The sequence below is a fragment of the Fukomys damarensis genome, unplaced genomic scaffold (genome assembly GCF_012274545.1).
Source record: "Fukomys damarensis isolate Sample0158 unplaced genomic scaffold, DMR_v1.0_HiC HiC_scaffold_12, whole genome shotgun sequence".
NCBI classification, from domain to species: Eukaryota; Metazoa; Chordata; class Mammalia; order Rodentia; family Bathyergidae; genus Fukomys; species Fukomys damarensis.
Genome location: NW_022900924.1, coordinates 45,327,716 through 45,342,417, shown reverse-complemented (window position 1 = coordinate 45,342,417; position 14,702 = coordinate 45,327,716). Strand labels below are relative to the sequence as shown.

General features: G+C 52.7%; 2 long non-coding RNA genes across 7 annotated transcripts; both read left to right on the top strand.

The window, feature by feature from the left end:
* Positions 1-833: 833 nt before the first annotated feature.
* On the top strand, positions 834-2,067 carry LOC104862262. The gene is made up of 2 exons (XR_780243.1): positions 834-1,040; positions 1,860-2,067. It is a non-coding gene; the product is annotated as an uncharacterized LOC104862262 (long non-coding RNA).
* Positions 2,068-4,902: 2,835 nt separating this feature from the next.
* Positions 4,903-10,380, top strand: LOC104862261. Of its 6 annotated transcripts, none has more exons than XR_002025343.1 (6): positions 4,903-5,183; positions 5,830-5,942; positions 7,933-8,009; positions 8,300-8,683; positions 9,114-9,620; positions 9,776-10,380. It is a non-coding gene; the product is annotated as an uncharacterized LOC104862261 (long non-coding RNA). The 6 variants fall into 6 exon arrangements; XR_002025345.1 differs by adding an exon at positions 6,749-7,012 and having other exon boundaries at positions 9,114-10,380; XR_002025344.1 differs by adding an exon at positions 6,718-7,012 and having other exon boundaries at positions 9,114-10,380.
* Positions 10,381-14,702: the final 4,322 nt, after the last annotated feature.

Sequence of the window (14,702 nt, the reverse complement as noted above, 5' to 3'; positions counted from 1 at the left end):
CTCTCTCTCCCTCTCTCTCTCTCTCTCTCTCTCTCTCTCTCTCTCGGGCGTCATTATCAAAATGCTCACACATGTTAGAGAACCCGCTTTGAATTTCTCATGGGCCGGAACCCAAGACAAATGGTTCACTGTGGACCCAACCTGCCGCAGTTCTGTCCAGGAGAGGAAGCTTGAGGGGAAACGGCGTCCCCTCCTCCCCAAGCCCCCTAAATCGGACTATTACATTTGCATTTAGAGTTTGACGGCAGAAAAAAAAATACACATACTTTTTGCAAAAAAAAAAAAATCCTCCTTTTCTGATGGGAGAGCTCCTTAGCTGACTTGATACCACCTTCCCATCAAGAGCCACTAAGTGACATTCGCAGTGACAGCCTCCGCTTCATTACCAGAGTCCTGGTCACATTAAAATGTAACCACGTGGAAACGAATGTCCCCCTTTTCACATCTCTGTCCTTGGTTTCCATGGAAAAGGGCTAATTACCTTTCTAATAGCCCTAATTGATGGGCTCACAGATCATATCTCTCAGTCCCCACTTGTGTGCCGAGGCGGGGGCGTTCGCCCTCCTTTTCTCTTGACCCCTGGGCTCCAGCCGGGCCCTCTTGGAAGGAGACTGGCTGGCTGGAGAGAGGCCCTGCCTGTGCCCTCTGTCCCTAAGATACCTGTGGCCCATTGTGGGCTGACCAGGAAGCCTGGCTTTGTGCCGGCCATTGACACAGCTGCACACTCGGTAAATACACTCAGATACGGGCCTTTTGTTGAGAAAGTCTTTTCAGATTAACGCAGAGAGAATTCGTTTTGAAAACTTAAGCCGGAGGCAGGATGGGTAGAATGGAGCTGGGAGCCTTTGAATTCACATCCACAAAATGAGACCACTGCCTTACAAAGGTGTTTATCCCCTGCTCCGTTCGGAGGGACCTCGGAGGGGAGAGGCTCCCTGCTCTCGGCCTGAAGGTCTTCACTCAGCCTTTGGGAAGGGAAGATCCGGCTGTGGACCATGCGGGTCGCCGAGGGAAGGACGGGGCTGCACGGGTGTCTGCAGGTGATCGGGGTTCTCAGGGCACGAGAGATCCCGACAGGATGGGAGGGAGCCCTGGCCCACAGCGGGCTCCTGGCTGAGCCCTGAGCCTGCCATGGCTCCTCTTGGTGCCCAGTCTCTGGGGGTGGGGCCGGACCTGGGGTCCTCCGTCACTGTTTCTATTTGCTTAGGGGAGCAATTTGATGTGATGGAAAGAGATTTGGCTTTGACTCAGGCATTTATGAGTGCAAATCCTGCCTCAGCTCCTCAGAGCCAGGAGTCCCTGCTGTGGGCACAGGTGTCTTGCCCTTGACAATTAAGGGGTATTGGCTTGGGGCTGAAGGTGTTGCTCTGCTAGAGTTTGCCTGGCACTCAGGAGGTCCTGGCTTCGATCCTTAGCACTATTTTTTAAAATATGATACCTTGTCTTGTGAAGTCGTCAGGCATTGACAGAGCTTCTCTTTTCTGTGTCCTTGTGACAGTGAGGTGCTCATTGTCTTCACTTTGCCCTCTGCAGATCTCTGCTTTCCAAAGGGTCATTTTTCAAAGATTTTATTATTTTTTTATTTGGCTTTTTGAAACAGGGTCTTGCTATGGAGTACAGGCTGGCCTTGAACTCACTACGCAGTCCATCCATGCTGACCTTGAATTCATGGTGATTCTCCAGCCTCAGCCTCCTGCAGGCTGGGATTAGAGGCATGCACCGCCTCACCTGGCCCAAACTGTACTGAGCTGCACCTACAGTTCTTCGGGTGGTGCTGGGGATTAATCCGAGGGCCTTGCCCTTGCTAAGCAATTACCCCAGTGTAAGCTATAGCCCCTTGTTGTTTTTCTCTTTTTAAGGTTAAGGAAAAAGCTCACATGGAAAAAAAAAAATACCACGTCATGAATTACAAATACCTGCATTGTGAAGTAAGCCTTCTTCATCACACTAAGCATCCAGTAAATACTGAACACTTTCTCCTCTCTATCCCAGTGTGAGCTATCATCCCACATCATTACCCTGCTCCCCCAGCTCTGCCAAAAAAAAAAAAAAAAAAAAAGACTCCCAATAAAGCAGCAATGAATCAGACGGGTCAGAGAGGGACATCAGCACCCGGAAAAGGCGACCGTCTCATGAATGAAGACCCATGGGGGTGGCAATGCCTCTTCCTCCCCCCTGCCCTTCCCTTTCCTGCTCCTCCCCTCCTCCTCCCCCTTGTTCTGGGATTTACAGGAACGCTGTGCGTCTTCCCCTCACCGTAGCCTGTTCGGGCGCCGTCTTCCGGGTCTTCCCAGGACACCTGAGCCCAGCACAGGCTTGCTGTGGGCCACGGCCCCAGTAGAGAGAGCAACAAGGACTGGGTCCTCTGGCCTTAGGGATCTCTCTGGAGCCAAGAGTTAAGCAACCAGAAGGGAAGATGCAACACGAGGCAGAAAGCCTGGGTCTGAACCTGCTCCGATGACCAGGGACCACACTGAGGCCCAGGTGCCTCCAGATGCTGAGAAACGAAGTCTAGAAGTTAGAGCTGGAGGAAACGTGCAGATAGAGAAAACAGGGTTGCTTGAGTTTTAAAGTATATATTTGACAAAAATAAATACTTAAGCACTGGTGTCACTCTCTTTGTGATTAGAAGACCTCTGAGCAGCAGCCTCACTGTGTAGTTCAGGCTGTGCAAGAAGCAGGGCCCAGGACGCACTGCACCCTGCAGAGACCTGGCTGAGCCTCGGTTTCCCCTCTACGAGGGGGGATGGAATTCCTCCCCAGAATCGCCGTTCAGCACACTCAGGTGAGGGCACTACAGAGAAGGGACGGTGACTTGGAGTGCTGCACTCCCTGCCTGTTCCAGGGCCTCCTCTGGAGCCCAGGAATGAGGTCCACATCCCCCCAGATGGTGTGGAAGGCTCCCCAAGAAGGCTGGCATTTCTACTTCCTTATACACTTCCATCAGAAGTGTCGGCCCCGGAACACCCTCATAGATACGCAGTGTCACAGAGAAGGCCATTCCACAGAGGAGTGCTTGAGAATACAGAAACAGACTGAAGACAAGCACATCCCGATGAATTAAAAAGGATGAAGAATGAGCCAGGCATGGTGAAACACATCTGTAATCCCAGCTGTCTGGGAGGCTGAGGCAGGAGGATCACAAGTGTGAGCCCAGCCTGGATAACTTAGCCCCCTGTCTCAAAATAAAAAATCAAAAGGGCTGGTGAAGTTACAGGAGTCACAGAGGGACACCTAACAACCGCAAGCATGTGGCCTCCACTTGATTCTGCCATAAACCATGCCGGGCGAGATGGCACATGCCTGTAATCCCAGCACTAGGGAGGCTGAGGCAGGAGGATCACTGTGAGTTCGAGACCAGCCTGGGCTACATAGTGAGTTCCAGGTCAGTCTCAACTACATAGTGAGACCCTGTCTCAAACAAACAAACAAAAAAGTTAGCTAAGCCACTTAATCAGGCCACCTAAGGTGAGCTAGGAGTCAGGAGGCCCAGGGCTGAGTCCCCTCTACCCTGCCTCAGTCTCCCCATCTTTGAGAAGAAGGGGCAGAAGCACATAGCTAAAGGCGCATCTTCTCCCACTGTGGCTGAATGGCCACAGAAACTGGATTCGTGTTTTCTGCACATCTGGGGCTCTAGAGCCTGATTCCAGCAACACTGATGAAATCCGGGTCACAAGCTCTGCCTTTGGTTGAGAGGCCTGGAGTCTTCACACGAGTTTCTGACTCCTGCTCCTTGGCCAAGCTCCTGCTTCTCAATCTGCCCAGAGTCAGGCAGAAGCGGTTCTGGGCAGTGACCAGGATGAAGGCTGAGCAAGGCCGGGCTGGATTTATTCTGCCCCAGGAAGGCTGCCCAGAGGGGTTGGAGTCAGAGGTGGGTCTCCAGGCTGCAGGGAAACCCTGGTGGATGGGCTTTGTAGCCCTGGGTCTGGTGCACATCTGCCTGGGTAGTTGCTGCTCTTTCCAGCAAATCATCCCAAAGTGGTACACGGCTTAAATTCCACCAGCATTACTTCCCATTCATTCACAGGACTCTGGATAGGAGAGCTGGTGTCCACCCTGGTTTATACTTTTGAGCTGAGTTGTGCTAAGTGGTGGTGAGGCACACTTGAAATCCCAGCACTTGGGAGGCTGAGGCAGGGAGACTACCACAAGTTTGAGGCCAGCCTGGGCTATATAATAGTGAGTTTGAGCTGACAGGCTCTGCCACTGTTGCTCTGTTTTTTTGAGACAGGGTCTTGGTACATAGTTCAGGCTGGCCTTGAACTCACAGTGATCCTGATCCTCCTGCCTCAGCCTCCCTCCAAGAGCCACACCCCACTGGTTCTGCCACTTTTAGCGTTCAGCTTCAGAAGTTTCCCAGAGGGTCACGCCCACTGTGGCCCTCTGTCCCCACGCCCCCATCAGCTGGAAATGTTAGGGGACCATATCTGACCTGAAGGAAGCCCAGGAAATCAAGCCTAGTCGGGCACCAGGAAGCCCAGGGCAACGTGGATTCTGGGAAACTGCTGGCTGCCTCCACCACAGTTGGATCCATTCTGGGGCCCTGCTTCTGGATCAATCAGAAAGAGAAGCTGCAGAGGCCCAAGGCAGAGCCTGGAGACCGGAAGCGAGTTCCTGGCACCTAGCAGCAGCCCTCTGGGGACACTTGACCCCGCAGGTTGATTCAAACCTATTTTATTTTATTTTTTAGGTGCTGGGGTGAAGCCAGGGCCTCTGCGTGCCAGGCACGCACTTTACCGCGGACGAAAGGCTGAAACCTGACTTCGCGTGGCAGGCCTCAGGGCTCCCAGGGTGGCGCCCGGAGCCCGGGCCCCTCCTCCGGGCACCAGCGGGCAGTGCTGTCACATTGCCTGCCGCCTGGGCTCCGTGCCGGGACTGCGGGCCACTTTGGGCTGTGCCACTGGTGGGAGCTGATTCAGGAGCCGGCCCAGCCGGCGGCTTTGATGGGATTTCATCACCGCCTGTGCCTTGGCGGGGCGCCCAGAGAGAGCCCCGGGCTATCAGCGCGCAGAACGGCTCCTCCCAGCCCCAGAGGGGGACCTGGTGCTGAAGGGTCCCGAAGCAGCCTAGAGGCTGATCCCACGCCCAAGCCATCTGCCCTCCCCACACTTTCCCAAGGAGCCCAGACGGAGAAAGGACCCAGCGAATTAACGCGGAGCGACTCGTTAATGACTTTATTGCAGGTAAAATAAAATGTCTCAAATAAAACTACAGGAGACCTTCGTGAACCTTCCCCCGCTGTAAATGTGTATTAACTCAATTACTATCAGCAATTAAGGCCTAGTTTGGGAACCACGGCCTGAGACAAAAAAGACATTATCGTCCTGGGAAGCGGATCCCAAGCAAAAGGAATTTATCCCACCTTAGCTAATGAGCGGCCGCATAGGGATGGAAATGAAGGCCTTCGCCTGGGATTGCTTTGACTGTTCCTACCCCGGCTGGAGAAAGGGTTCGCCTCCACGGCCAGCTCTCCCCACCACATTAGGGACATTGTTACAATGCAAATGAGGAAGACCGTTGTGTTTGGGTGGTTTGTGGGTTTAGCAAAAGGAGTAACATTTCAATTAGTGGGGAGGAATGAGAACCTGCCTCAAAGGGGCTTAATTGGCGACTTGGCTTTCCCAGCGGCTTTGAAGTAGCCCCAGAGCGGGAAGGTTTTCAGAGATGGGTGGAGAAAATAGGGCAACTTAGGGCCCCGGGCCGTGCAGATGGGGGTGCTGGAACGTAAAGCCACAGCGGGCGCCCACGCATCTGCAGGGCTGCCGCAGCTCCCCCTCCCCCTCCCCGAGAGCCTTGGGACCGTGCCTTTCTAAAGCCACCTCTCTTTAGGGACCGCGGCCCTAACCTCACCGGTGTGGAATTCCTTTCTCCCTCTCAAGAGTCCCTTTTGCTGGGTCTCTTGAGTCCAGCCCGCAACCTGCGGAATTCAGCTCCTAATTACTGTGAGTAACGGGGGTGGGGTGGGGGGCTCCATGCGTGCGCGTGCGTGTGTGTTCAAGGACCGTGACTCAAGTGAGACCCTACCTCCGGGCGAGTGGACAGGTGACTGTCAGTCCTGCTCCAATGCGTCCACTTCTGAAGGCTTCCCTCCCTGCGTTATTCTGCGCTTCTCTGCAGCCGTGGCACCGGGGTGGCCCGGCCTTTATCCACATCCCGCAAGCTCCCCAGGCGCTCAGATCTTCGCCCTTTTTGTTAAGCACGGGGGAGGAGCCCTCCGAAGGAAACGTCGCAGACAATGCGACCAGATCTTTGAGGTCTGGACGAAAATTCCAGCTAACCCTGTGTTTTAGCTGAAAGCAGCAGTGTGACAGGGGTGGGGGGGTCGTAGCGCTTTCCAAACCAAGCCTCCCCCGTGGCGTGGCTGAGGGTGGAAGACGTCCCGAGTGACCGGTGACGTCCTCCTGTGTCCGCGCTAACCTCGAGGGGGCGCGCTCGGCTCCCTGCCCCCCTGGCAGCTGTGAACTCAGGTTGGTCCCACTCCGGGTCTTAGCACCCCCGGGGTGGGGGTACAGTCGTCCTGCAGGTCTGAACATGCAGGGGCCGGAGCCAGGCTTTCCTCTGTGTGCCCCTCCTCCCGTGGGTGGCTTCTCTGGCTCCTCTCTCTGGAGCCTGTGGTTTGGGGATCCTCACTAGCCAACTTCAACAGGGCTCGGGGAGTTGGCTTCGGATCTCAGATGGGAACTGGGTGGGTGCAGACGAGTACTTCTCCTCCCTCAGTGGGTCTCAACCAGTGCCTGCAACTTCACAGCGACTCGACTTCCTACCACCCTGTCCTGGTCGTCCCATGCCAGCCACACCCCGGCCTGTTCCCTTGCTGCTTCCTTGACTAGCATGGATGCAGCACGGCAGCTGTGTGCACCCTGCACTCTCCTGCGTGCCACTGAGCAGCCACAGGGACCCATCCAAGCCAGCTTGTCACTGTGCGGAATGCGGAATGCCAGGGCTCGGCATGGCAAGCGCAACTCCTGGTTCCTGTCGTGAGTGGACAGGAGATACACCGCTAGTACCCCAGGTATTCAGCCAAACGAGTGGTTCCTCGGTCCTTCAAAGATACAAAGGGGTGATCAAAACATACAGCAAATGTTTAGATGTTTAAAAGGTGAACAGTCAAAGACACACTGCCATTCACCTCTCTCAAAATATTCTGCCTCACTTCAGACACACTGATTCCACCATTCTCGCCACTGTCTGAAGCAGTTCTGGAAGTGCTCTTTCGTGAGGGTCTTTATGAGGTCTGATCGAAATACAATGACTGCTGCTCCCGAGTACCACCCCCTGGAAAGGCAGCTCCTAAAACACGACGCTGCGTCCTCGTCCGCCTTATTCACTGGGTCTGGCACCGTGTGACTTCTGGCTCTTCCCCAAAGTCAAAATGATCCTGAAAGGTCAATGTTTTGAATCAAGGCAGCCAGGACAGTGCAACTAAAGACCCTCAGGAAAGAGACTTGCAGAGCGGCTGCAGAAAGGGGCAAGGACAATGAGATCCGTGTGTTTGAAACAAGAGGAAGGATTCTGAGGGAAATTAATGATAATGTATCTTAGCATAACAAACTTAAAAATGTAAACACTGATTTTTTTTATCACACCTCATATTATTAAGAAGCTTCTTTAGGACAGCATGGAACCCATGAGTGGGCAGGGCCTTAATAATATTCTACCAGAATGTGCACGGGAAACCAAGGCATGGAGAGCCCCCCAATGCTCTCCAGGAGTGGGAGGCAGAACAGAAACCCAAACCCAGGGCCTCTCATCTCCTGTTTTGCAGTAGGGTTTGCACTGAAGCCTGCAAAGAAAGAGCGACAGAAGTGCTCCCAGAGGCCAGAGCAGCCTAGAGTGCTTGCTGTCAATGCCGGGTAGGATGCTCTGGACATCAGTGTTTCCTCTACTTTATTGAAGAAGGAACCCTTTTCCTTCTTTCTCCTTGTTTTCCAGACACACTTTTCCATATGCAAACTATGGCCACCCCAACATCACACCGTACCAGACACATCGCCATTAACTTCCACTGGGTAAGGAAAACCAGGTCTCCCAGAGGGCGGGCAGCTTCCCAGAGCCACCCTCCTCACAGGGCCCCAGACTCCCCCCATTCCCAGAGGGGCTCTGCCTGCCTCCTACAGGAACCCGCCCAGCTGGAGGGCACCTCCTTATGGGTTCCCTTTAGGGGCCTGAGAAGCACAAGAGTTTTCATAGCTACAGCGTCCTTGTCCCCTCCCCTCTTCACTGCCCTACCTGAGTCCTTGGGGCACGCGTCCCACCCCCCCAAGTCCCTGTGACTGATGAGAGCTCACTTGTGCCCCAGAGGCTTCCTGCACAGGCAGCGTGCAGGGCATCACCAGCGCCTCAGCCAGCACCACCCCACCAGACCCAGCAGAGCAGGGCCCTTCAGCCTGCTGTTGGGAAGGAACAAGTCACAAGAAGACACATCAGCCCGCCTGCAGTCACAGAGGAGATTCAATCTCTTCATATGTTTGGCTGCTCGGAGTTTTTTTCAGTTTTGTTTTTTGTTTGTTTGTTTGTTTTTCTGGAAACTCCTAAGAGTTGGGGAAGAAAAAGTAAATGGCTAAAGGTGGTAAAGATGAACAAATCCTGGATCTCCCTCCCCCAGACTAGGGTCTTCTCTTGAGAAAAGCAGAGAGCAGACAACAGTTCAAAGGAGACAAGCAGCAAGTCAGCCCCCAAAAGGGTAAGGAAAAGCTGCTTCCCTGAAAACAAAGACGTAGAGGACAGGAGATATGTGCTGCTTATGTCTGACATAGCAGGCGTTGAGCTCTCACTCAAAATCTCCTGATACTGAGAGTGACTTAAAAAAAGAGAGAGAAGAGTTCTTCTTTGTATACAGCAAGCTCATGTACGCTGCTCTGAAAATCGACTGTGGCCTTGGGAGCAGTGTGTGTGTGTGTGTGTGTGTTTGTGTGGCCATACTATGCACGAAACCTCGTGTCTTACTTTAAACTCCTAGCTTCGTCCTCTGTGGAAAGTGGCAAGGGCTTCAAACTGCACATGCTCTGGGACTCAGAGTTTCCACTGCCCCGTTTATGCCCCAGCCGTGCAAGGTTCTTCGTGGCTCCTGCTCACACCACATGACTGTCCCTCTCCCTTGTCTGCTCACCTAGATCCTCTGCTAGGAGCCCAGCTGGCCCGGACAGTGGTCCTCAAAGCCCAACATCCCACCAACCTCGCCTCTCCCACCATTCCCTGGGTGTCGAGTCTGGCCGCCCCATAGAATCATCTGCTGGGCTCTCATTGTGCTACAGTCCTTCAAAACAAGACCAATCGCTTATTGAAGAATAAACTACATCGATAATAACTACCCAAACCTTAGCCAGGCATGGAGCCGTGTGCATGTAATCCCAGGACTAGAGAGTCTGGGGCAGGAGGATCGCTGCTAGTTCAAGGCCAGACTAGGCTACAAAATGAGTTCAAGACCAGCCTGGAATCCATAACGAGGACCCCCATCTAAAAATACAAAACCAAACCAAACCTGCTCATCTCTTGAGTAAGCAACCTGTTGAATGTTTTTAAATCTTAACCAGCACCCGGAACAAAGCAGCAGCCTTTCAGATCAGAGGCCGGGCTTGGTTTGACTGCACCTCAGTACCAGCCTCAGTGGCCGGCATGAGGTATGTACCTACCAAAGGGGTGTTGGATGCATCCCCGAATGGTTACCTTTGCATCTCCATCTCTGTGTTGGACCCACGTATCTTTTCTACCAGTTCCCACTTTGCCTCCGCTGCCCAAGGGACTGATTCAGGATTTCTTGTCCACCCTTCAAAAGGATCCATGCTGACTGACGAGCCTGTGGAGAAACCTTGATAGCTGTGCAGACGGACAGGGAGAGCTGGCTGCTGACAGGCGCCGTGGCGAGCTGCGAGCTGCACTGCAGGGGAAAAGGGTGTTTCCTCTTCGTAGACTTGGAGCCGTGGTCTCGGCCACCAATGCTAGTCATGGCATCCATGTCTGCTAAGGACAAAGGACTGAGTCACTAGGGAACAGCACCCTGCAGCCGCCTTGCATTAGCTCTAAGCAAAGGGACAAGCAGTGTGCACTCCTCCGTGTGCCAGGTGTCCAGGGCCACCCTGTTTCGATGGCTGCCACCACACTGGAAGGGCAGAGGGGGTACATGCCCTACACCCATGTAAGCTGTCACAGCACACATTCAGTGGGTGCCCCCTGAATATTAGTGGATGTCTCCCAAAAGTCCATGAGAAATGATTAGCCTACCATTTAGTTAGCACTTACTACATGCCAGGCACTGGCATACGGGATGACTTGTCCTCATCACATTTATACTTTGCTGTTATTCTCTCCGATGATCTGATTACCCCCTCCACTTTTTTTTTTAACGAGGTTTCACTTTGTATCCCAGGATGGCTTTGAACTCACTTTGTGGCCCAGGCTGGCCTCAAACTCACGAGAGCCTCCTGCCTCAGCCTCCTGAATGCTGCGATTACAAGCATACACCACCAGGCCCTGAATTCTTAGGATAGATTTTTTTTTTCCCTGCAGAGTTAAGAGTTTCTCATTCATGTTAATCCAAGGATTTATGATCAAAGGAGTATTTTGGGAGGCCCACAGTACGTGAGAGTTGGAGCCCTGGAAGCGTTCACACCTTCTAGAGTCCCAGGGAGGCCGAGATTTCTGAAGCAGTGGGGAGCATTCCCAAGACAGAGCAGCCAGGAACAGCTCTGTGGAGGGAGAGCACCCTGCTCCTGACTGAACGGCCATTCCTGTCACTGGGACAAAACAACCAACACCCACAACTTGAAGAAAGAGAACTTAAATTTTGGCTCCTGGTTTCGATCCAGTCACCTGGGTCCAGGGAAGAAGCTGGATAGCAGAGGGACGTGGTGACAAACAGCTGCTCGCTCCCGGAGCTCAGAGCGGCACCCATCCGCTGATGAGGACAGTGCCCCATGCGGTCCAGTCCCCTTCCCACGTGCGTGAGCGTTTGGGTTTACAGTTTAGATATAAACCCTAGTAACACGTCATCCCCCACACCCCGGGCAACCCCAGGAAGGGACACGCTGGCTCCGTTCACATCAACCACCAAGCAGAAGCCTGGTTCACGCTCACCAATGCCTGGGCCTGTTCTCTGCTCAAGGACAGACACAGGGTCCCTCTGTCCCAGGCCTAGCTCTCTCCCCACCCTTCCCAGACCTCCCATCCACATCCTCTTCACCCACTGCCCTCATCCCTGTGCTCCGATCTCTAGTCCATCCTGTTTGTGCGCATTACGGCTTATGTCTAGATGTCTCCCCAAAGGCTCGTGCAAATGCAGGTGGAGCTGTGAGAGGTGATTGGAGAAAGGGGGTTGTAGGTGGCTTGCTGGTAGGAGGTGCGGTCTGGTGGGAAGAAGCGGGTCCCTGGGAGTGTGGCCCGGGGAGCTTGTTCCTCTTGGCTTCCTGTCCACTCCACGAGCAGCTTTTCCTCCCCACCAGGCCCTTTTACCTTGGAGCTACCTGACTACGGACTGTGTCTCAGTGACAAAAAAGTGACTAAGACACTGTGGATCCTCTAAGTCATGTTAATAGTCATTATGGTAGGGGAGGACTTCTGAATTCCTCAGGTTTGGTGCCAACAGGAGAAAGTGTGGGAAAGGAAACCCACGCATTTGTGAACATTACACATTTAGTGTAAGAGCTGCCTGTGTAACAAAGAGAGTGCCCAGGCGACACCAGTTTTCCTGAGATTCGCTTATTCTGCCCCAGTAAGGCTTGACTCGACAAAACATTTTAGTACATGTGCTGCCAAAGCAAGCACGACTCGGCAGAACATAATCCGAGTTATCATCCCTGCTTCTCCGCTGCTTCTTAGGGGCTCCCGACCCTTTTCAGGCAGCTAGCTTCAACGCTATTGTATTTCCCCTGTGCTTTGAAACTGAACCCCTCTTTGATGGATATTAATGGAACGTGCTTTCGTGTCTTCCTAATGAACTCTCACTTGGAAAATACCCGAAATGAGGCAGATGTGAGAAGGGTACCAAGATTTTGTTTCAAGCAAACAGAGACCCTCTCCTCTGGTTGCCCCTCTTTGGTGGACCCTAGAAGAATCATCAGCCAAGAATCACCAATGGGATTTGGGATTGTTTACAGTTTTGCTTTCAAGCCCCCCAGCCCTTTCAGGCTGTGTTTTACTCAATCAAAGACTTCAGACCAGCGGGAGTGAGGGTGGGGGTGGGAGCGAGGATGTGTCACGGACAGCGCCATCTTGCTGGTTCTTAGATACCCGGATGAGATTTAAACCTGTGCTGACCTGGCTGGAAGTGTGCCGGGTGGGGTGCAAAGGCTTCCTTGGGCTGCTCCTGGTGAACTCCAGAGTCTGGAAGTCATGAGGTGGTGGCCATGTTCATTGGGGACCCTTGGGTGGCGAGCCTGGAATAGAGCCTGATGGCAGTCCTGTGTGGATTGCTGGCTTAATGAGGGGAGAAATCTACACTACATGAAGACAGCTTGACAGCACAGTGAAAACCTCTCCCTCCCTTCCTTCTTTCCTTGTTTTTCTTTCTTTCTCCTTTCCTTCCTTCTTTCCTTCCTCCCCTTTCTCCTTTCTTCCAACTGAAAATCTATAGAGAACCATTGTCTCTATACCCAACACCCACAAGTTAAGGGAGGAAAGGTTTATTTGGCTCTCAGTTTGCAGAGATTTTGGTCCATAGTCAGCCGGCTCCAAGGCAGTGTGGCATGGAGGACGGGCTTGCAGCGGAGAAACAGTTCATGGCTGGCAGAAGGCAGCAAAGCAAGCAAGAGACAAGATAAGGCTCTTCCTGTCCCTTATATTGTATCCAGGCTACCAGGATTAGGGCAGTGCCAAACTAAGCTGTGGACTGATTTAGTAATCACCCACCCTTAATCCCAGCCACGCACACTATATTCAGCCACCTCTGAAAAACCCCCACCTCACTGTAGGAGGCTTTGGGGGATATCTAGACCCAAACCGTGACAATCATGTTCTAATCCTAATCCACATTAATTTTCAAACAAAACTAAGTATGTATGTAAAAGTCTAAGTAGAAGAGAAATAAATGAACAGTCAAACTCAAAGCCATTCCACGTGCCTATGTCAGTTTTCTTGTTTTTCCCTCAATGGGCACTTCTTCCTTAAGGGGAGATCGGGTATAATAATTAATTTTTTGTAAGCAAAGTCCTGTGCAGCCGGACACTTCAGGGTAGATCAAATGCAGTTATCAAAGCGCTAAATCCTCAGTGTGGTCCAGGAGAAAAAGGAGCAGATCAGGCCTCGGGAAAGCTGCATTCTTCACCCTGCTGAATCATTTGCTGGCTGTGCAGCACAGATAAGTCTTTGCCTTTTGAGTCTCCGCTTTGTCATCTATTAAAGTGGGGACAGTGTCCAGAGTCTGCCTCTGTGGGTTTGTTCAGGAGTCTAACGTGGTCATGAGGTGGTGATACCTGGGACCCCAGCACATGACTGATTCTCATCAGCCACCTGTGACACACATACCTGAAAAGCAGAGATGGCCAGTGTCACCCAGGGTCCTCCCTGGGCTGTGCCAGCACAGGGGCTGAGCCCCCCTCTGAGTTTGGGCTGTGTTGCCCCCTCAGCCTGGAATGCCCACCTCCCACTTCCCTCTTCTGCCTCTCTACACCCTACTCCTCTCTCAAAGCTCCCAGATGCTGGCTTTTCCAGGCGTCCTCTCCGATTCTCCTGTCCCCAGGGAGCAATGGCCGTGTTTCCTCCTGAGCTCCCACGGCCCTCCATCTCTGGGAGATTCTGTCTTTATTCCATCATTGTGCTCCTAACCTGACCTCACTCTACCCTCTTTCTCCAGTATGAATTGCATCTTGGGAAACAATCAGGCACCCGTGCCCAGTGGGCACCAACTACTGTCACCGCGTTCTCATCCCAATTGTATTTAAATGGTAATGTAGTCCCCCTGGCACTGAACCGGGTTCACTAAAATCTGCAAGCGCCAGACCTGAGTGTTCCCTTCCAGTTACCGTGAGGCCATGCACACTGAGCGGATGGCCCCAGTGTGCACGCGCTTTTGTGGACTTGGCAGTGCGCAGAGTGAGGACCGCCTGTACTTCTCGCGAGGACACAAGAAATACATAACATAGAACGAATCCACCTAATCACACAAGGAGAAAAAAACTGAGTCATGGGCACCTAGGGCAGCCAGCCACATAAAGCTCTGTATTTACAGAGCTCTTGCAGCAACTCATACATCAGAGCCCTGCTAGAAAATAGCAGTGTACCTCCAGTCTCAGGCTGGGAGGGGCTTTCGTGCCTGGGAGACCCCAGGGCTCCTCTTGGGGAACTGTTAGGTGGCTTCTGAAAGCTTGTGGATGATGGCAATTCCTGGATGCAAGAGGCCACCAGAACTATGCCTTAAGTACTACACATGGCCCTTTTTAGACCAAGACAGCGTATTTATCATCCATCTCTCTCAGGAATAGCTTAGAGCCCATTAAAATCAAATAAACACAGTGTCCCTGCCCTCCTGCCACTACCCACAGTGAATGCTGTGACTGTCATAGAGAAACTCCCAAAGCAACACCTTCGACACGGCCAGAGAACCGGGAGACCACAGGGCAAATCTGTTTCAGAAGCTGAAATGCTAAGTTTAGGTTCTCTGCAGAGGAAAGGGACACAGAAAAGAGAAATGGTGCAAAGTGGTATTCAACAGCAGTTGAGGCAATTTTAAAAGGAGCCGAGCTGTCTGACAAAACTAAGGCAGGAGTTGG